At 36.9% G+C, this 16634-nt stretch overlaps 1 long non-coding RNA gene, 10 other non-coding genes and 1 pseudogene across 41 annotated transcripts in view; all 12 read right to left on the reverse strand.

The window, feature by feature from the left end:
• LOC147348947 (uncharacterized) overlaps positions 1 to 16634 on the reverse strand; it is a 117293-nt gene that overhangs the window by 20139 nt on the left and 80520 nt on the right. For 7 of the 31 annotated variants that reach the window (XR_015150258.1, XR_015150262.1, XR_015150259.1 and 4 more), the window contains 10 exons: positions 16210 to 16299; positions 15463 to 15548; positions 12746 to 12816; positions 12011 to 12102; positions 10000 to 10062; positions 9448 to 9532; positions 8452 to 8524; positions 6651 to 6733; positions 6043 to 6105; positions 5513 to 5604 (listed from right to left, as the gene is read on the reverse strand). This is a non-coding gene — a long non-coding RNA (uncharacterized LOC147348947). Of the gene's footprint in view, positions 1 to 198; positions 285 to 5512; positions 5605 to 6042; positions 6106 to 6650; positions 6734 to 6880; positions 6975 to 7332; positions 7417 to 8451; positions 8525 to 9447; positions 9533 to 9999; positions 10063 to 11977; positions 12103 to 12745; positions 12817 to 13667; positions 15549 to 16209; positions 16300 to 16634 lie in introns of those variants that run through there. The other 24 variants (XR_015150273.1, XR_015150272.1, XR_015150276.1 and 21 more) reach the window with 19 other exon arrangements.
• Positions 2104 to 2173, reverse strand: LOC147348962 (small nucleolar RNA SNORD113/SNORD114 family). Its single transcript, XR_015150775.1, has one exon. It is a non-coding gene; the product is annotated as a small nucleolar RNA SNORD113/SNORD114 family (small nucleolar RNA).
• Positions 3576 to 3647, reverse strand: LOC147348963 (small nucleolar RNA SNORD113/SNORD114 family). Its single transcript, XR_015150764.1, has one exon. It is a non-coding gene; the product is annotated as a small nucleolar RNA SNORD113/SNORD114 family (small nucleolar RNA).
• LOC147348964 (small nucleolar RNA SNORD113/SNORD114 family) lies at positions 4497 to 4564 on the reverse strand (annotated as a pseudogene).
• LOC147348965 (small nucleolar RNA SNORD113/SNORD114 family) lies at positions 6248 to 6322 on the reverse strand. The gene has a single exon (XR_015150739.1). It is a non-coding gene; the product is annotated as a small nucleolar RNA SNORD113/SNORD114 family (small nucleolar RNA).
• Positions 7808 to 7879, reverse strand: LOC147348966 (small nucleolar RNA SNORD113/SNORD114 family). The gene has a single exon (XR_015150761.1). It is a non-coding gene; the product is annotated as a small nucleolar RNA SNORD113/SNORD114 family (small nucleolar RNA).
• LOC147348967 (small nucleolar RNA SNORD113/SNORD114 family) lies at positions 9061 to 9132 on the reverse strand. Its single transcript, XR_015150737.1, has one exon. It is a non-coding gene; the product is annotated as a small nucleolar RNA SNORD113/SNORD114 family (small nucleolar RNA).
• LOC147348968 (small nucleolar RNA SNORD113/SNORD114 family) lies at positions 11623 to 11697 on the reverse strand. The gene has a single exon (XR_015150746.1). It is a non-coding gene; the product is annotated as a small nucleolar RNA SNORD113/SNORD114 family (small nucleolar RNA).
• On the reverse strand, positions 12575 to 12646 carry LOC147348969 (small nucleolar RNA SNORD113/SNORD114 family). Its single transcript, XR_015150744.1, has one exon. It is a non-coding gene; the product is annotated as a small nucleolar RNA SNORD113/SNORD114 family (small nucleolar RNA).
• On the reverse strand, positions 13582 to 13656 carry LOC147348970 (small nucleolar RNA SNORD113/SNORD114 family). The gene has a single exon (XR_015150766.1). It is a non-coding gene; the product is annotated as a small nucleolar RNA SNORD113/SNORD114 family (small nucleolar RNA).
• LOC147348971 (small nucleolar RNA SNORD113/SNORD114 family) lies at positions 14145 to 14216 on the reverse strand. Its single transcript, XR_015150756.1, has one exon. It is a non-coding gene; the product is annotated as a small nucleolar RNA SNORD113/SNORD114 family (small nucleolar RNA).
• On the reverse strand, positions 16030 to 16102 carry LOC147348972 (small nucleolar RNA SNORD113/SNORD114 family). The gene has a single exon (XR_015150750.1). It is a non-coding gene; the product is annotated as a small nucleolar RNA SNORD113/SNORD114 family (small nucleolar RNA).

Here is a 16634-nt window from a genome sequence, read left to right on the forward strand (position 1 = left end):
GGGATGGACAAGGAAGCCTGGCATGCTGCAGTCCATGGGGTCGCAAAAAGTCAGACATGACTGAGCGACTGAACTGAAGTAATCAGTTCTTTGGGATAAAAGTTACCTTCTTTCATTTTTTGTCACCCATGAGATTAGTGCAGTCATTAGTTTTAGAGAAATCATCCAACCCCAGACTAGGAATGAGATGATGCTCACATAGGTCTCCTGGCTCCTACAACAAAGATGCCATCATGGGCTGGTGCTCCAGAAAGAATCCTTCCTTCAGGTCCCATGCATCCACTCTGAGGGGTATAAAGCAAGATGGACCATCAATGTGGTAAAGACACTCTCCACTGCTTCTTGTTTCCACACTCACAGTGTTATTCAAGCTATCCTTAACTCAGGGTACATAGAGAACCTTTTGACGATGAACCATTTTGATATTACCACTGAGCCAGAACATAAAGGCTGACTAGGAGCTTCACAGGCTTCCCTTGTAGCTCAGCTGGTAAAGAATCCGTGTGCTATGCAGGAGACCTGGGTTCAGTCCCTGAGTTGGGAAGATCCCCTGGAGAAGGGAAAGGCTACCCACTCCAGCATTCTGGTCAGGAGAATTCCACGGACTGTATAGTCCATGGGGTCACAGAGTCGTACACGACTGAGTGATTTTCGCTAGTGACTAGGAGCTTCCCAGGTGACAAAGTGATAAAGAATCCACTTACTAGTGTGGGAGACGCAAGAGACATGGGTTCAATCCCTGGGGTCAGGAGGATCCCCTGGAGTAGGAAATGGCAACCCATTCCAGTATTCTTGCCTGGAAACTTCCATGCATACACCTCTCTGATCACTGATTCTGTCCCCCTCGACCTTAACCTTAGTGGTAACAGCCGTGTGCCGTTCATTAGTGATTGAAATTCAGGGTGTCCTTGGTATATTAATAGTATTTCATGGCTCACCACGTATTTCAGTAATTGGAAATTGCTTCATTTCATCCATCTTTATTTTTAATTATATATTTATGGATTCTCTCATTTTCCAATTATAATAATACAATGAAAATTCATGAACACAAAGACCACAGATAAGCCCCTCATTTATCCCTGACATCTCCCTATAGGATGCCTTCTCAAGTTGAGAATGGATTAGATTACTTGAATACTGCATCTCAGAATTCCAGATAAGTATTCACCATATATCACTCACAGATCCAACATTGTTCCTATTTTCCTACCTTTATTTCTACTTGTATTGATTAAATAAACATTCAATATTTTTAGCAGTACAATTAAAAAAAAGTCTTAACGTGTATAGAATAATTCTTACTTAAATATATCTCTCTCTAACAGATTGTTTTTCATACGTGCTTTAAACGGTTTGGATATATCAATGCTCAACACTGAAAAGCACGTGCCTTCTTAATTTTATACCATATTTCTTAATAATACAGTAAATTAATCTAATAAAAAAACAGAGATCCTCAACTATCACTCATATTAATCTCCATGCTCTTATTAAACAGAGCAAACGGCAGGCTCACTTGTCCATGGCAGATGCTAAATCACCTGAATTGCCTTCATTCTAAACAGGACAGGACACAGCTGATAAAAACACTGAGACCTAATAACCGCTGACCCTTGTTTTCTATGGTTTATTTTCTCAGTATTTAAGTATTTGTTACTTTTCCTTTTGCTATCTATTTTTTTATCTTGTTGAAAGGAAAAACTCAATCTTTAAGTCTGCGGCAAAACAATTAAACTGCCTCTTATGCATTTCTATCTAACCTTGGTCAAAGAGGTGACCCTCAACCATTTATTTAATGGGACTCAGGAACTTCAATGTTCATTATGGTATCTTTTGCCTCACTCAGTATGTTCATCTTTGACAAAGCTTTACCTTAGTTTTCCTTATATATAGTTATATTTGCTTAATGGCTCCATCGCAGATCTCTTAATTATAACAAATCAAAGTCTATGAAATCAATGTAAGAATATAATCGACTCTCTTAATTATAACAAATCAAAGTCTACAAAATCAATGTAAGAATATAATCGACTTATATTCCTGGTATCTCTCTAGATAGAAACAATTTCACCCGAAGGAAGACACTACCAATGTTCTGGATTGGACCTCAGAGTTTCAAACACAGTTTTCACTGTTCAGGGCTCTTCCCATCACAAACATCACTGGTCCGACACTGAGTCTCTTTCTCCCTTATTTCTATATTTGTATTGATTAAATCATTGTTAATTGGCATTAATAAAAAGAATATATGATTCACTAAACATCCCAAGAATAAAACCCTTGAATATCCATAACCTTGGTTTACAGACTCATTTCCCAAGAAGGCCCTTTCTCTTCTAATTTTGGACCTCAATCCTGGCCATTACCGATTATTCAAAATAATCCTTCTTATCGTATTTATCACTGAACTCTGAGTAACTTTTGATTAATTGAATACTTTTTAAATAATACCGTAAGTATCCTCAGACAAATCACCCAATCCACGACAACAGCCTTGAGCACTGTTCACCTTAAGCTCCTTCCTGACGCAGAGGTGGTGTGACTACCACGCACAGCAGAAGCTGAGGCAGCAGCAACATCCACCTGCAGAATAACAAGCAGACAAGGCGATGAAAATACTGAGCTATTCTCTCCTGTGATCCAAATATCCCACTGTTCATTTGCTCAGTAACTGAGGCATTGACTGACATATAATTAGTAACTGAGGAACTTATTGTCAAAGTTGGAACTGACCCAGTCAGTACCTAACACCTGTCACTTTCTATATCATCCTTGGGCAAAGAGATGACACCGTAATACTACATCTTGATGGGTATCAGTATTTTCAATATATATTAATGTATTACTACATGATACTAATTTTTGCCTAACCACATTTTTGTAATTGAAAAAGGCTTCACATTCATCTTTTTTAATTTTACACATTTTTATATTGACTATTTCATGCATTCAATTATAAAAACAGAAATACATGGAAGAAAAGTTATGACCAACCTAGAGAGCATATTAAAAAGCAGAAACATTACATTGCTGATAAAGGTCCGTCTAGTCAAAGCTATGATTTTTCTGCAGCCATGTATGGATGTGAGAGTTGGACCATAAAGAAAGCTGAGTGCCGAAGAATTGATGCTTTTGAACTGTGGTGTTGAAGAAGACTCTTGAGAGTCCCTTGGACTGCAAGGAGATCCAACCAGTCCATCCTAAAGATCAGTCCTGAATATTCATTGGAAGGACTGATGCTGAAGCTGAAGCTCCAATACTTGGCCGCCTGATGCGAAGAACTGACTCACTGGAAAAGACTGATGCTGGGAAACATTGAAGGCAGGACAAGGGGACAACAGAGGATGAGATGGCTGGATGGTATCACTGACGCAAAGGATATGAGTTTGAGTAGGCTCTGGGAGTTGGTGATGGACAGGGATGCCTGGCATGCTTCCACTGTCCATGTGGTCGCAAAGAGTCAGACATGCCTGAGCCACTGAACTGAACTGAACTGCCGTGATCATAAAAACCAAAACAAAGATCTTTGTATATTTCTAACCACTGCCTATAAGGTCATTTCAAATAGGACAACAAGCCTCAGGGTTTCAGACACATATTTACCGTACACAACTCATACACCACGGGTAATCATCACTGATCCAATATTATCGCTTTTTTTCCTATGTGTACTTCTATCTCTTTATTGTATAAGCCACAAATTCACTAATAGTGTTAGCAGTACAATTAAAAACACAAAAATTGCCTGGATGAACCTAGAATTATTCTTACTTTAATATATATCTCATTAATACTCTCAACTTTCTATATGGTTCATATATCCATACTCAACACTGAAATGCGATGCCTTATTATATTCCACATTTATTAATAACACATTGCATTATGTTAATAAAATAACAAACCGAGAAAAATTTCAACTATCACTCGCGTTAACCTTCATCCTCCTCCTGTTCAGAGGCAACCATAGAGCTCATGCTCACGAAATACGCTAAATCATCTCTACTGGTTCATCCTTAGGAGTACAGAACAAAGATGAAAAAATATTCATACCTAATTGCCATTAATCCTTATTTTCCACATTTCATTTAGTCAGGTAGTTACTATTTTTTTCTTTCTCTCAGTATTTTTTATTTTGTTACAAGTGAAAGTTCAATCTTTAGTTGGAGGCAGAATAACTAAACTGACTCTTAGATATGCACTTCTAGCCAATCTGGGTCAAATAGGTAACTCTCACTCATTTATTTCGTGGGCATCAGTTTTTCCAATGTGTATTAATAGTATCTATTGTCTCACAAAATTCCAGTATGGACAATGCTTCATCCTATTTTTCCTTATATATTTATATTTGCTTAATGCTTCCACCATCACAGATCCGTTAGTAATAACAAATGTAAGTCTATGAAATCAATACACAAATATACATTTTTACATTTCTGACATGTGTCTATAGAAATAATTTCACACAGGGAACAGATTACTTATGTTCTGTGTTGGACCTCAGAGTTTCAGACATGTTTTCACTGTTCATGATCTTCTTTTCATGATCATCACTGGCCCAGTGACCGAGCCCTCGATTTGCTGTGTATCTCTATTTGCTCATTGACTAATCTATTTATTGACTAACCATTCTCACAGCAGTGTACTCATTTTAATTTTTTATAATTCACTAATACTTTTATATTGAATATATGTTGATTCACTGGAGTATAATTGGTCTACAATAGTGTGTTAGTTTCAGCTGTGTGGCAGCGTGAATCAACTGTATGCACACATATACCCCCTGTTTTTCATTTCCTTCCCATTTAGGCCATCACAGAGCACTGAGTAGAGTTCCCCGTGCTATACAGCAGGTTCTCATGCTTTAACTGTTTTATATCTAGCATCAGTGGTGCGCATGTGCTAATCCCAATAAATGATACGCTGTTATTCATCTATGAGTTAATCAATTCATGTTTCATAAAGTCCTATACTTATCACTGAGCTGCACTGCCCTTTGGTTACTGTACATGGAAATTCAAATAATACACTGTATACACAGAGGGAAAAAGTCACTGAAACTATGATGAGAAGTTTGACCATTATTCACACTGGACTCTGCGCTCCTAACATAGAGATACAACCGTAAGGTGCGTTACAAGAGACTCCAAGTGTGGATGTGCCCATTTTGAACAACAGAGAGCATGATCAATGAGAAGAAAAGAAAAAAATTTATGACCACTGACTCTTCATCTGCTTTTCGTTTAACCAGTCATTTAGGAATTTATAACGTTTTTAGAATGCAGACATGGTTTTCTCTTAACGGAAAGAATAACTTTAAATGTGAGACTGACTCAGAATAATAAAGTCAGCTCTGAAGAGTTCAGGTCTGTCTGATACTTGGCCAGAGAGGTGACACCCTTGACCCACCCATTTCAAAACGGACATCAATGTTGGCAGTTTTTATTAATATCTCTTGTTTCATCATATATGTTCATAATTAGATAATAATTCACTGTTTTCATTCATCTATTATCTATATATCTTTAATAGTGCTTTCATTGATACAGTAATGATTTTTAAACTCAGTCCAGGAACTTGAACTTTGTACATTCTAAACACCTGTGCACAGGAAGAAATAAACAAAGAAAAAGAGTATGGGTTTTGTCCTCAGAGTACCAGACTCTTTTTTACATCATCCATAGTCAGGCTATCATCATCACTGGTCCATTTGGGCCCACTTTTAGTTCATTTATACTTATATTCATATCCATTAAATCATTACTTCACTGATAATAACAAAATAAATATTTGAATAAGAAAAACCAAAGAGCAAGCCATTAAACATCCCTGACTCTTCTTTAATTAACCCCAAAATAGACTGTACCTTTCATTAATAAATATCAATGTTATATATTATCAACTAATCAACATATGGTCTCAAGTCATATTTATCACTGGAACATAGTTAACCTTTAGCTTATATTTACTACTTTCAAAGAATATTATGAAAACACTTAAACAACACAAACCAAGAAGAAATTTTTGAGCATTACTCACCGTGCTCTTTCCTGAAAATGATATTGATCATAGCAGAGGCTGAAATCACCTTGAGCTTCTGTTCTGAAAAGTATCAAACAAAGAAGGTGAAAATAGAGATTGAAACCTTCTCTCCATTGATCTGCAGACTTGTTTATCAATGTTTTCATTGGCTCAATTATCACGACCAATAAAAATGCTTGAATAGAAAGACACTGCTTTTCTACTGGATCTCAGAGTTTCAGACACGTATTATTCATCATGAATGACTCATACGCCGGCATTTATCATCACTGATCCAGAAAAGAAGACTGGGTCCTCATTCTGTATTGTTAATTGATTAATTCATTGATTTGCTAATTATAATTTATAACTCTAGGATTCACAAAACCCAACAAAAGATTGACACAGCCAACACACATGTTTCTAGAAAAATACACCATTATGTCTTTCTTACCTATGATCAGTTTTTCACATAGGCAATAATCAATATAATGCGTCATACTAATCTCTTCATTCTCAACAGGATTAAAATGACCTTCTTTAACCATACTTCAAATATATTAATAATGCAGCATAAACATTAGACAAGCCATTCAACCCAAGACGACAAATTTGATTCTGCTCACACGGGTCTCCGGTTCCAACAACGAAGATGTCATCCTAAGCAGGTGCCCCATGAGGAATCCTTCCTTCAGGTCTCATGCTCGCCCTCGGAGGAATATAAAGCAAAGCGGACCATCAATGTGGCGGAGACAATCCCCACTCTTCCCAGCTTCCACATTCACATTATTATTCAGGCCACCCTTAACTTAGGACACACACAACATCTGTCAAAAACGAACCACTGGGATCTCACCTTTGTGCCAGAACCTGAAGAATGTCTTTCACTTAGATCCTATCACCCGTATCCTTTGCCTAAGTGGTATCGGTCATGCACCATTCATTATTAACTGAAATTCAGGGTTTCCATAATACAGTAATAGTTATTTCTTGTCTCACTACATATTTTGATAATTAGACAGTGTTTTACTCCATTCACCTTTATTTTTAATTAAATGTTTATTTATAGAATCTCATATTATCCAATTATATGGATTATATGCAGCCTGGCATGCTGCATATAATCCATATAATCCATGGGGTCGCAGAGTCAGACACGACTGAGCAACTGAACTGAACTGACTGAACTGATATTCATACTCAACACTGAGATACAGCTGCCTTCTTTACTATATCCCACATTCCTAATAATACTGTGAATCACCTTAATAACAAAACAAACTGGAAAAACCAACAACTATTGCTCACATTAATCTTCATCGTCCTATTATACAGAGGCAACTACAGAGCTTGCGTCCATGAAAGATGTTAAATCCTTCTACTGCATTCATTCTGGGGAGTACAGAAAACGCAATATAAGGAAAATATTGAGAACTAAGCTTACTCAGTATTTAGGTATTTATCATTTTTTCTTATTCTCTCAATTTTTTTGTCTTGTAAAGAAAAAAACACAATAATTAAACTGCCTCTTATTTCTGCATTTCTACCTAATCTTGGTCAAATAAGTAACCCTCAGAAAATGTGTTCAATTTTGACCATAGTTCATCCTATTTTTTCTTTATACATTAATTTATATTTACTTAATGGTTCTGTCACAGATCCATTAATATATAACAACAAATTTAAGTCCAGAAAATCAATACAAGAATACGGTCTTTGAATAATCCAGACCTCTCTCTAGAAAAGCAGTTTTGAAAAGGGAGGAGACTACAGGTGTTCTGGATTGGACCTCAGAGTTTCAGACATGTTTTCATCGTTCAGGACTCTACCCGAAACGATCATCATCATTGGTCCGTGACTTAGTCTCTTCTCTTCATTCATTTCTATATTTGTATTGATTAAATCATCAGTTGATTGATATTAATAAAAATAATATATGATTTAGTAAATGTCCCAGGAATAAGACCTTCATATTCATAACCTCAGTTTATAGAATATTTTCTCATTCAGAGGCTTTCTCTTACTTTGTTCAACCTCAATCCTGCACATTATTTATTAATCAAAACAATGTTTCTTATCATATTTACCACTGAACTATGGGCAACATTTTTATTAATTTCATACTTTCTAATAACATCATGCTGCTGCTGCTACTGCTAAGTCGCTTCAGTCATGTCCGACTCTGTGCGACCCCATAGACGGCAGCCCAGCAGGCTTCCCCATCCCTGGGATTCTCCAGGCAAGAACATTGGAGTGGGCTGCCATTTCCTTCTCCAGTGCATGAAAGTGAAAAGTGAAAGTGAAGTCGCTCATTCGTGTCTGACCCTCAGCGACCCCATGGACTGCAGCCTACGAGGCTCCTCTGCCCATGGGACTTGAGCACCCTCAAACAAATCACCCAGGCCAACAACCTGGCCCATTATTTACCTTAGGGCTTTCCTGACACAGAGGCAGCCGATGATTGAACACAGTGAAGGCTGAAGCAGCAGGAACACCCCTTCTGAAGAATAACAAGCAGACAAGGTGATAAAAATATTCAGATATTCTCCCCATTGATCCAATAATCTGCGCTTCATTTGCACAATAACTTAGTCATTTACTAAATGATGATAATATTGACTTCTTTTTCCCTTAATGAATCTAATGTCAAATTGATTACTGACTCAGTCAGTAATTATTACCTATCATTTTCCAAATCATTCTTAACCAAAGAGATAACATCTTTCTAGGACGTTTTTACCTAATGGATATCAGTCTTTTCAATACATATTAATGTATTAGTCTATGTTAGTATTATTTCCTAAAGTCACATATATTTATTATTGAAAAGTCTTTATAGTCATCATTGTTTATTTTATAAATTTGCAATTAACTATTTCATTGATCAAATCATAAAAACAGAATGATGCATGGTCATCTACCATGCATGGTCAAAAAATGCATGGTCATAATAACCAAAACAAAGATCTTTTTATATCCGTAACCTTTGACTATAGGATCACTTCAAATAACACAATGGAATAGATTCCATTTGCATAGGATCTCAGAGTTCCAGACATGTATTCATCATACATGACTCATACGCCACAGGTAGTCATCACTGATCCAATACTGACCCTCTTTTTCTACATATGTTTCTATTTCTTTACTGCATAAATCATAAATTCACTAATAATTTTAGCAGTGCAATTAAAAACAGAGGAGCTTTGGTGTATACAGAATTATTGCTAGTTTAATATATCTCACATTAATAGTCATTTTCCATTTAGAGTTAATCAGCATAATGGTTCATATAAACATAGTCAAGACAGAAATGCAGCTACCTTCTCTACTCACAATACCTTCTCTATTCCACATTCGTTAATGATTGAGTGAATTTCTTTAATAAGAAACACTGAAAATGGAACTTCAACTATTACTCACATTAATCTCCATTCTCTTATTCTTCAGAGGCAACCGCAGGTCTGGTGCCCACGACAGATGCTAAATCACCGCTAGTGCATTCATCCTGCGGAGCACGAAACACAGAAGAGGGTGAAAATGTTGAGACCAAATCACCACTGACCCTTACTTGGGGCATTTCATTTATACCACACTCAGTTATTCATTATTTATTCTTCCTATGTTTTTTTCTTAAACTGATTAAAAGAAAACTTCAATCTTTAGCCTGAAAAAGAATAAATACATGGCTATTATATAAGCATGTCTATAGCATTCTAGCCAAAGGGGTGACCCTCACCAGTTTAACGGGATTCAGAATTTTGAATTTGTATTCACAATACCTTGTCTAAAAAGAAGATACTCATATGAGAACAACTTCACGAGTTTTCCTTACATGTTTATTTATGTGTTTAATGATTTCATCATAGATTCATTGTTAATAACTACTATAACTATGAAATTAACAAGCATATGATCTTTTTGTATTCCAGACAACTCCTTATAGAAACAATTTCAACAAAGGACATAGACTACTTATGTTCTGTGTCGGATCTCAGAAAGACGCTTCAGAAATGTTTTCATCCTCCAGGACTCTTCCTGGAATGATAAGCATAATTGGTCCATATGTGTCTCTGTTCTTTCATTTCTATTTGTTTATTGACTAAACAAGTAATCCATTCATAAACATTTTAAAACTCTATTATTCAAAACACCTAACAAGCCCAGGACATCACTACTGTGTAAATAGTTCAATTTCACAGCAATGTGATTTCAGCATCTTTTTTAAAATTAGACGCTATTTTTGATTTATATATTAATCAACTAATATTTCATCAAATTCTCTATTTTTCACTGAGCTATAATTGACTTTTGTTATTCTGTATGAAGATTTCAAACTGTAACCTTAATACACACAGACACGCACAAATAACACAAATGCAGAAATCAACAAATCCGAGATAAACTTGACCAAATTTCTTTCAGGTAAAAATAAGCAAACAAACAGGACAAGAAGTTGGCTATTACTGACAACTGGGCTTTCTGTTTCTAACACAGAGATGCAATTGTAAGGCACAAAATCAGGGGGAAAGGCTTAATTAAAATTTTAACAGTACTTGGAAAATACTCAACAAAACCTTGTTATAGCTAATATATCTCTGCAGAAACTCTCATCTCAAATCTGTCTCATATTTATTGTAAGGTTTCACAATGCATTAATCAATAGAAAGCTTCATATTCATTACTTATTTATCAATGGGATTAAAATGGCCTTATTTGATTATCTGTAGAAGGGAATGGCAACCCACTCCAGTATCTTGCCTGCAAAATCGCATGGATAGAGGAGCCTGGTGGGCTACAGACCACGGGGTCACAAAGAGACACAACTGAGTGACTAACATTATTTGATTATATTTCAAACATCTTATTGGAAAAATAATAACCAATGCTGCTGCTGCTGCTAAGTCACTTCAGTCGTGTCTGACTCTGTGTGACCCCATAGATGACAGCCCACCAGGCTCCCCCGTCCCTGGGATTCTCCAGGCAAGAACACTGGAGTGGGTTGCCGTTTCCTTCTCCAATGCATCAAAGTGAAAAGTGAAAGTGAAGTCGCTCAGTCGTGCCCAACTCTAGCGACCCCATGGACTGCAGCCTACCAGGCTCCTCCATCCATAGGATTCTCCAGGCAAGAGTACTAGAGTGGGGTGCCATTGCCTTTAGAAAACAGCAAAAAGAGTTAAAGAGCAGGTACTGCTCAAAATGGTCTCCTGCCTCCTAAAAAATGCATTCCGACACAAATGCCTGCCCCCAGATTCTTAGGTTCCCTTTACGTAATACCTCAGACTCCACAAAATGTATTTATCACACACAGCTCACATGAAACGAGTAGGCATCAATCACCCAGTGCTATCTCCTTTCACCCCATTTATTTCTATATTACTTGCTGTCTCAGAGCAACCGGAAGCTCACAACCTTGATCACCATGGAGGCTGAAACCACCATGAGCTTCTATTCTGACAAGTACCGAGCAGAGAAGGAGTGCACAGAGAGAGACATTTGCCCTTTGTGGATGTGTACTCATGCTTTTTGATACCTTCATTGGCTCAATCACTGAAACCAATGAAAATCCATGAAGTGAAAGACCACATTTCTTTTCTATTGGATCTCAGAGTTCCAGACACGTATTATTCATCATCGATGACTTATACGTTGGCATGGATCATCACTGATTCAGAAACCATGACTTTTCATTCGACACTGGTAACTCATTCATGCCTTAATTCACTTAATGAATCGTCACTTAATGACGATTTTAACACTATGGGGTTAAAAGGAGGCCAATGAGGTGTCATACGGCTCATAGGTCTCTAGAAATTTTTCACATCATTCCATCTCTGTCTTACCTTTGCTATCACCTTACCCCTACATCACTTCCTTGTTCATCAAGAAACTGATAAAAAAAAATGGCCTTCTTTGATTTTCTGTCACCTAAGTTAACAGTGTAATCTACCACCTTAGAACAGATGAGGAATGAGAGGATTCTCACGTGGGTCTAGGTTCTATGGTTCCAACAGCAAAGATGGCATCCTAGGTTGGTGCTCCATGAGGAATCCCTCCATCAGATCCCATGCATTCACTCTGAGAAGTATAAAACAAAGCAGATCACCAGGATCGTCAAGACACTCTCTACAGCTCCCTGCTTCCATTCAGGCTTTCCTTAACCTAGGGTATGTGGGAAATCTCTTGAAAACAAACCACTTGTATCTTACTGTACAGCCATAAGACAAAGGCTGACTATTCCTTACCCTGTCCCTGCCATCTTCCCTAAGTGCTAACATTTATGGCCCATGGCTTCCTCATTGAAATTTGAGGTGTCCTTGCCATATTCATAGTCTCCCTTGTCTCAACCCATGCTTCCAGGACTGGCAACTGTCTTCCACCTCTCACCTTACATCTCCTCCTGTGTTTGGGAAGACCTGCTCTATTTGTCCATTCTACTCAACACAAAGTTCCAGCATGAAAACAGGGCCCATGAGACCCTGATGCATTCTTGACCTCTGCTATAGTGTCACTCCCATCAGGATAATGGATGGACTTGATTCTATTTGCATAGGACCTCAGCGTTCCAATCACGCATTCATCACTCACAATTCATACGCCACCAGCAGTCATCATCGATCCAGTGTTGTCTCTTCTTCTCTTCACTGATTTCTACGTTCTTTAACCATTAATTCCACACATCTCTCCTGGATACACCCCCTTAAATGTGATCATTACTCACCCGGGTTTCTACAATCATAAGGTTCATGACCACGGACTACTGACGGTTTATTCAGCTCAAAGGCGTCAATTCTCATGAATAGAGTCCAGTCCATGAAAACCAAAGAAAAAGAGAGAGAAAAAAAAATTTAGGGTCATTGATTTTTCCACTCCAAATTTCATGTTCTGAATCATGAGGCATTAATACCTATTTCATAAGGCAAAGAGATTGCTTTCTAGAAATAAAACTATACTCAAATTTGAGAGGATACAAACAATACAAGTGACTCTTCCTGTGCTACATCTACAGGACGCTTTGCCAAGTAGTTGACCTCTTAGGTGCATTGTTGCTAAATGTGTATCCACAGAGGCAATTTTTATCATTATTTCTTGCTGGACCGCAAGTGTCCAGAGGAGACACTAACTGACCTTTTCTACTCAATCTAGTAGGTATATCCTTTCAAGGGACCTGTCTTTTGATAACAAGAAATCTAAATTCACTAAGCCAACCTAAGAGTATGACTTTATAGATTCCCAATATCTGTCCACATGAAGAGAGAAAAGTAGACTACAGGGGATGTGCTGTCATGGCCCTCAGGCTTCCAGACACTCTGGGTTACTTGCCCACCCCTCGTCCTCTACCCAAGTTCATCGTTGGGCCCCTAAGGCCCAGCTGTAGGTCTTTCATTCATTCATTTGGATCATATAAATCATCATGTCATCAATACTGATGAAATAAAAGCAAGATGACCCCAAACAGCAAAAAGACCCTTGACTATCTCAAACTTCTCTCCAATCACTGCCACCATCGAGGAACCAATGAAAATTCATGAAGAGAAAGACCACATTTCATTTCTATTGGGCCTCAGAGTTCCAGACACGTGTTACTCGTCATTGAGGACTCAGACGCTGGCATGGATCGTCATCGATTCAGAAACCATGACTTTGTTTTTTAAGATTTTTTGATGCGGACCATTTTTAGAGTCTTTATTAAATTGGTTACAGTATTACTTTTCTTTTCATGTTTTGGTAGTTTGGTCATGAGGCATTTGGGATCTTAGCTCTCCAACCAGGTATCAAACCTGCACCCCTGCCTTGGAAGGTGAACTTAACTACTAACTAGGGGACCACCAAGGAAGTCCTTGGTTGAACTTATTACAGCGAAAACACTTCAGCCAATCTCCCAAACCAGGATGGAAGTCTTGGCCACTACGCCCCTGGGTCTCTGTCCCACAGCAACATGAAAGTGATAACTCTGATCACAATAAAGGCTTGAACTTTGATTCTGAAAAGTGTTAAAGAGAGAATATGATAAAATACGGACACTTTCTCTTCATTGATTGACATATTTATTGATTCTTTCATTGGTTCAATTATAAATAAGAATGAAAATGTAAGAGAAAAAAGACATTTCTTTTGCATTAGACCTCAGAGGTCTAGACTTGTAGTTATCAGACACAACTCATAATCCACCAGTAGTTATCATCGATTCAATGTCATACCTCTTTTAATTCATTATTTCTATATTGTTTATTGCTCAATTCATAATTCAGTAATAATTTTTAAATGGTTTTATTGGAACCACCAAAAAGCTTAGAAATCTCATATATAGAACCACTTTCATGTCAATATTTCTTTAATTATTCTGTTTTCATTATATGAATTAATCATGTAATGCTTCATATTAATCCCATATTTCACACTGGGCTATTTGGATTTCATTGATTGTATGTCACAGTTTGCAATAATAAAGTCAATACCTTTAAACAAAACATTGAAACTAAGACCAAAATTTCTCTACTACTCATACGGCCTCGACAGCCCTAACACATGAATACAATCAGAGATCTCAGGACTGTGGAAGAATGCTTGTACCAGTTTAAGAGTGCCCATTCCAAGGAGCACAGAGCAGGAACATGATAAAATGGAGACCTTATTGCCACTGATCCTTGTTTTCCACCTTTCATTGACTCATTTAGGCATTTATTAATTTTTCATAGTGTAGCATTTTTTTCTCTTAACAAAAGAAACACTGGAAACTGACCCAGAACAATAATGTTGACTCTTCCATATCAGTGTCTTTACGACCTTTTCAGTAAGAAGGCAAAGTGCTTAGCTTAATGGGCATGAATGTTTTCAATTTTATTAATAATATTTCTTACCTCACCACATATGTTCCTAGTGGACAATGCTTCCCTTTCTTCTTTTTATGTGCTCTTTTACATTTTTAATGGTTTGCTTATTGATTATCATTAATACACCTAAATTTGTAAACTCCAAAATGAAATAAGATGTTTGTGCTTTCCTAACATCCATCTCCGGGGTCATTTAAAATCAACGATTGACCAGATTTTGCTTTGTGAGGAATCAGGGTTACAGATACGCAGTATTTCCCATAGACTCCCATGCTTCCCGTCATATGGTCCAGGAAGGGCTCTATTCCCTACTAACATCTACATTTATTAATTCATTATTATTTAAGTGAGCATAAGGTACACAAATAAATCATGAGTAAGACCCTTGAGTATCTTTGACATCCACCTAAACAATCATTTCCGCTGACGCTCAACTCTTTCATTAACTGATCTCAGGGCTTCATATATGGATTAATTGTCGTATTGCTTTGTATCAATGGTATGTGACATAAGATTTTTGGAATTTTTTTACGATATTTAATTTTTAATAATATCTTTTTAAAATACGGCTTAATCCAAGACAAGTACATTGACTAGTACTCACATTGTTCTCCACTGTCCTAACATACAGATGCAACCACAGGGCTCCAGACCGTGGAAGATGCTTAAGTCAGCTCAAGGGCATCCATTCTGCGGAGTACATGGCAGAGCAAATGATAAAAAAATGAGAACTAATCACTGATCCTTGCTTTTGCATTTCATTTTTAGTGATTTAGACAATCATTAATTTAGAATACTCTAAATTATTTCATTTTCTCTTAAGAAAATGAAACTTAAAACTTGTCCCTAACAAGAAAATGAGCAGTGACTATGACTATCGTCTATGTTATTCTTATCCCAAAACTTAACAGTCACGCACTGTTTGTTTCTCTTTGGACTTCTTTTCAAATTTATTAACAGTATTTCTTGCATGACCACACAGTTTTTCAACTGGATAAGGATGTACTCATCCAGCTTTATTTACATATTTATAGATTATTTCATTTCTCCAATTATAACAATAAAGTGAAAATGCATGAATGAACACAGAAAAAAATAAGATCCCTGTATATTCCTGATTTCTATCTATAGGATCTTTACAAGAAGAGATAACGTATTGGATTTCCTTCTCCCAGACCTCAGAGTTTCAGGCACACATTATTTATCATCTATGATTCAAACCACCAGTCATCATCATTGATCCAGGATTGGCACAATTTCTCTTTGTTTATTAACTCATTAATTCACATTAATCATATAGTAAATTCTCTTAAGTAAATAATCAAACACAAGAACTTTTACTGTTACTTACACTGGCCTCCATACTTCTAATGAATGTATAGAGGCAACCAAAGGGCTTGGGATCATGGAAGATGGTTAAATCATCTCAAGTATGTCCAGTCTGTGGAGTACAGAGCATACTAGTTTATTAAAAAAGATTAGGATCTTATCTACATTGATCCTTCCTTTCCACATCACTTACTCCATTTTTTATGTACCTATTAATTTTTCATTACACATACACATTTTTTCTATTAACAAAGAGAACAAACTCAACCTTGGAACTGATCTAGAATAGAACTGACTCTTACTTAGCCATGTCTACATGATCCTTAGCCAAAGAAGTAACATACTTGATCCATTTATTTCTCAATGGGCTTCAGTGTTTTCAAAATTTATTAGTAATATATTTTGCCTCACCTCATGGTTGAATAATGCTTCATTTTCTCCTTCCTC

This window comes from Bos grunniens, chromosome 21, assembly GCF_055505025.1.
Source record: "Bos grunniens cultivar Pamir isolate PY7600 chromosome 21, Bosgru_T2T1.0, whole genome shotgun sequence".
Taxonomy (NCBI): domain Eukaryota; kingdom Metazoa; phylum Chordata; class Mammalia; order Artiodactyla; family Bovidae; genus Bos; species Bos grunniens.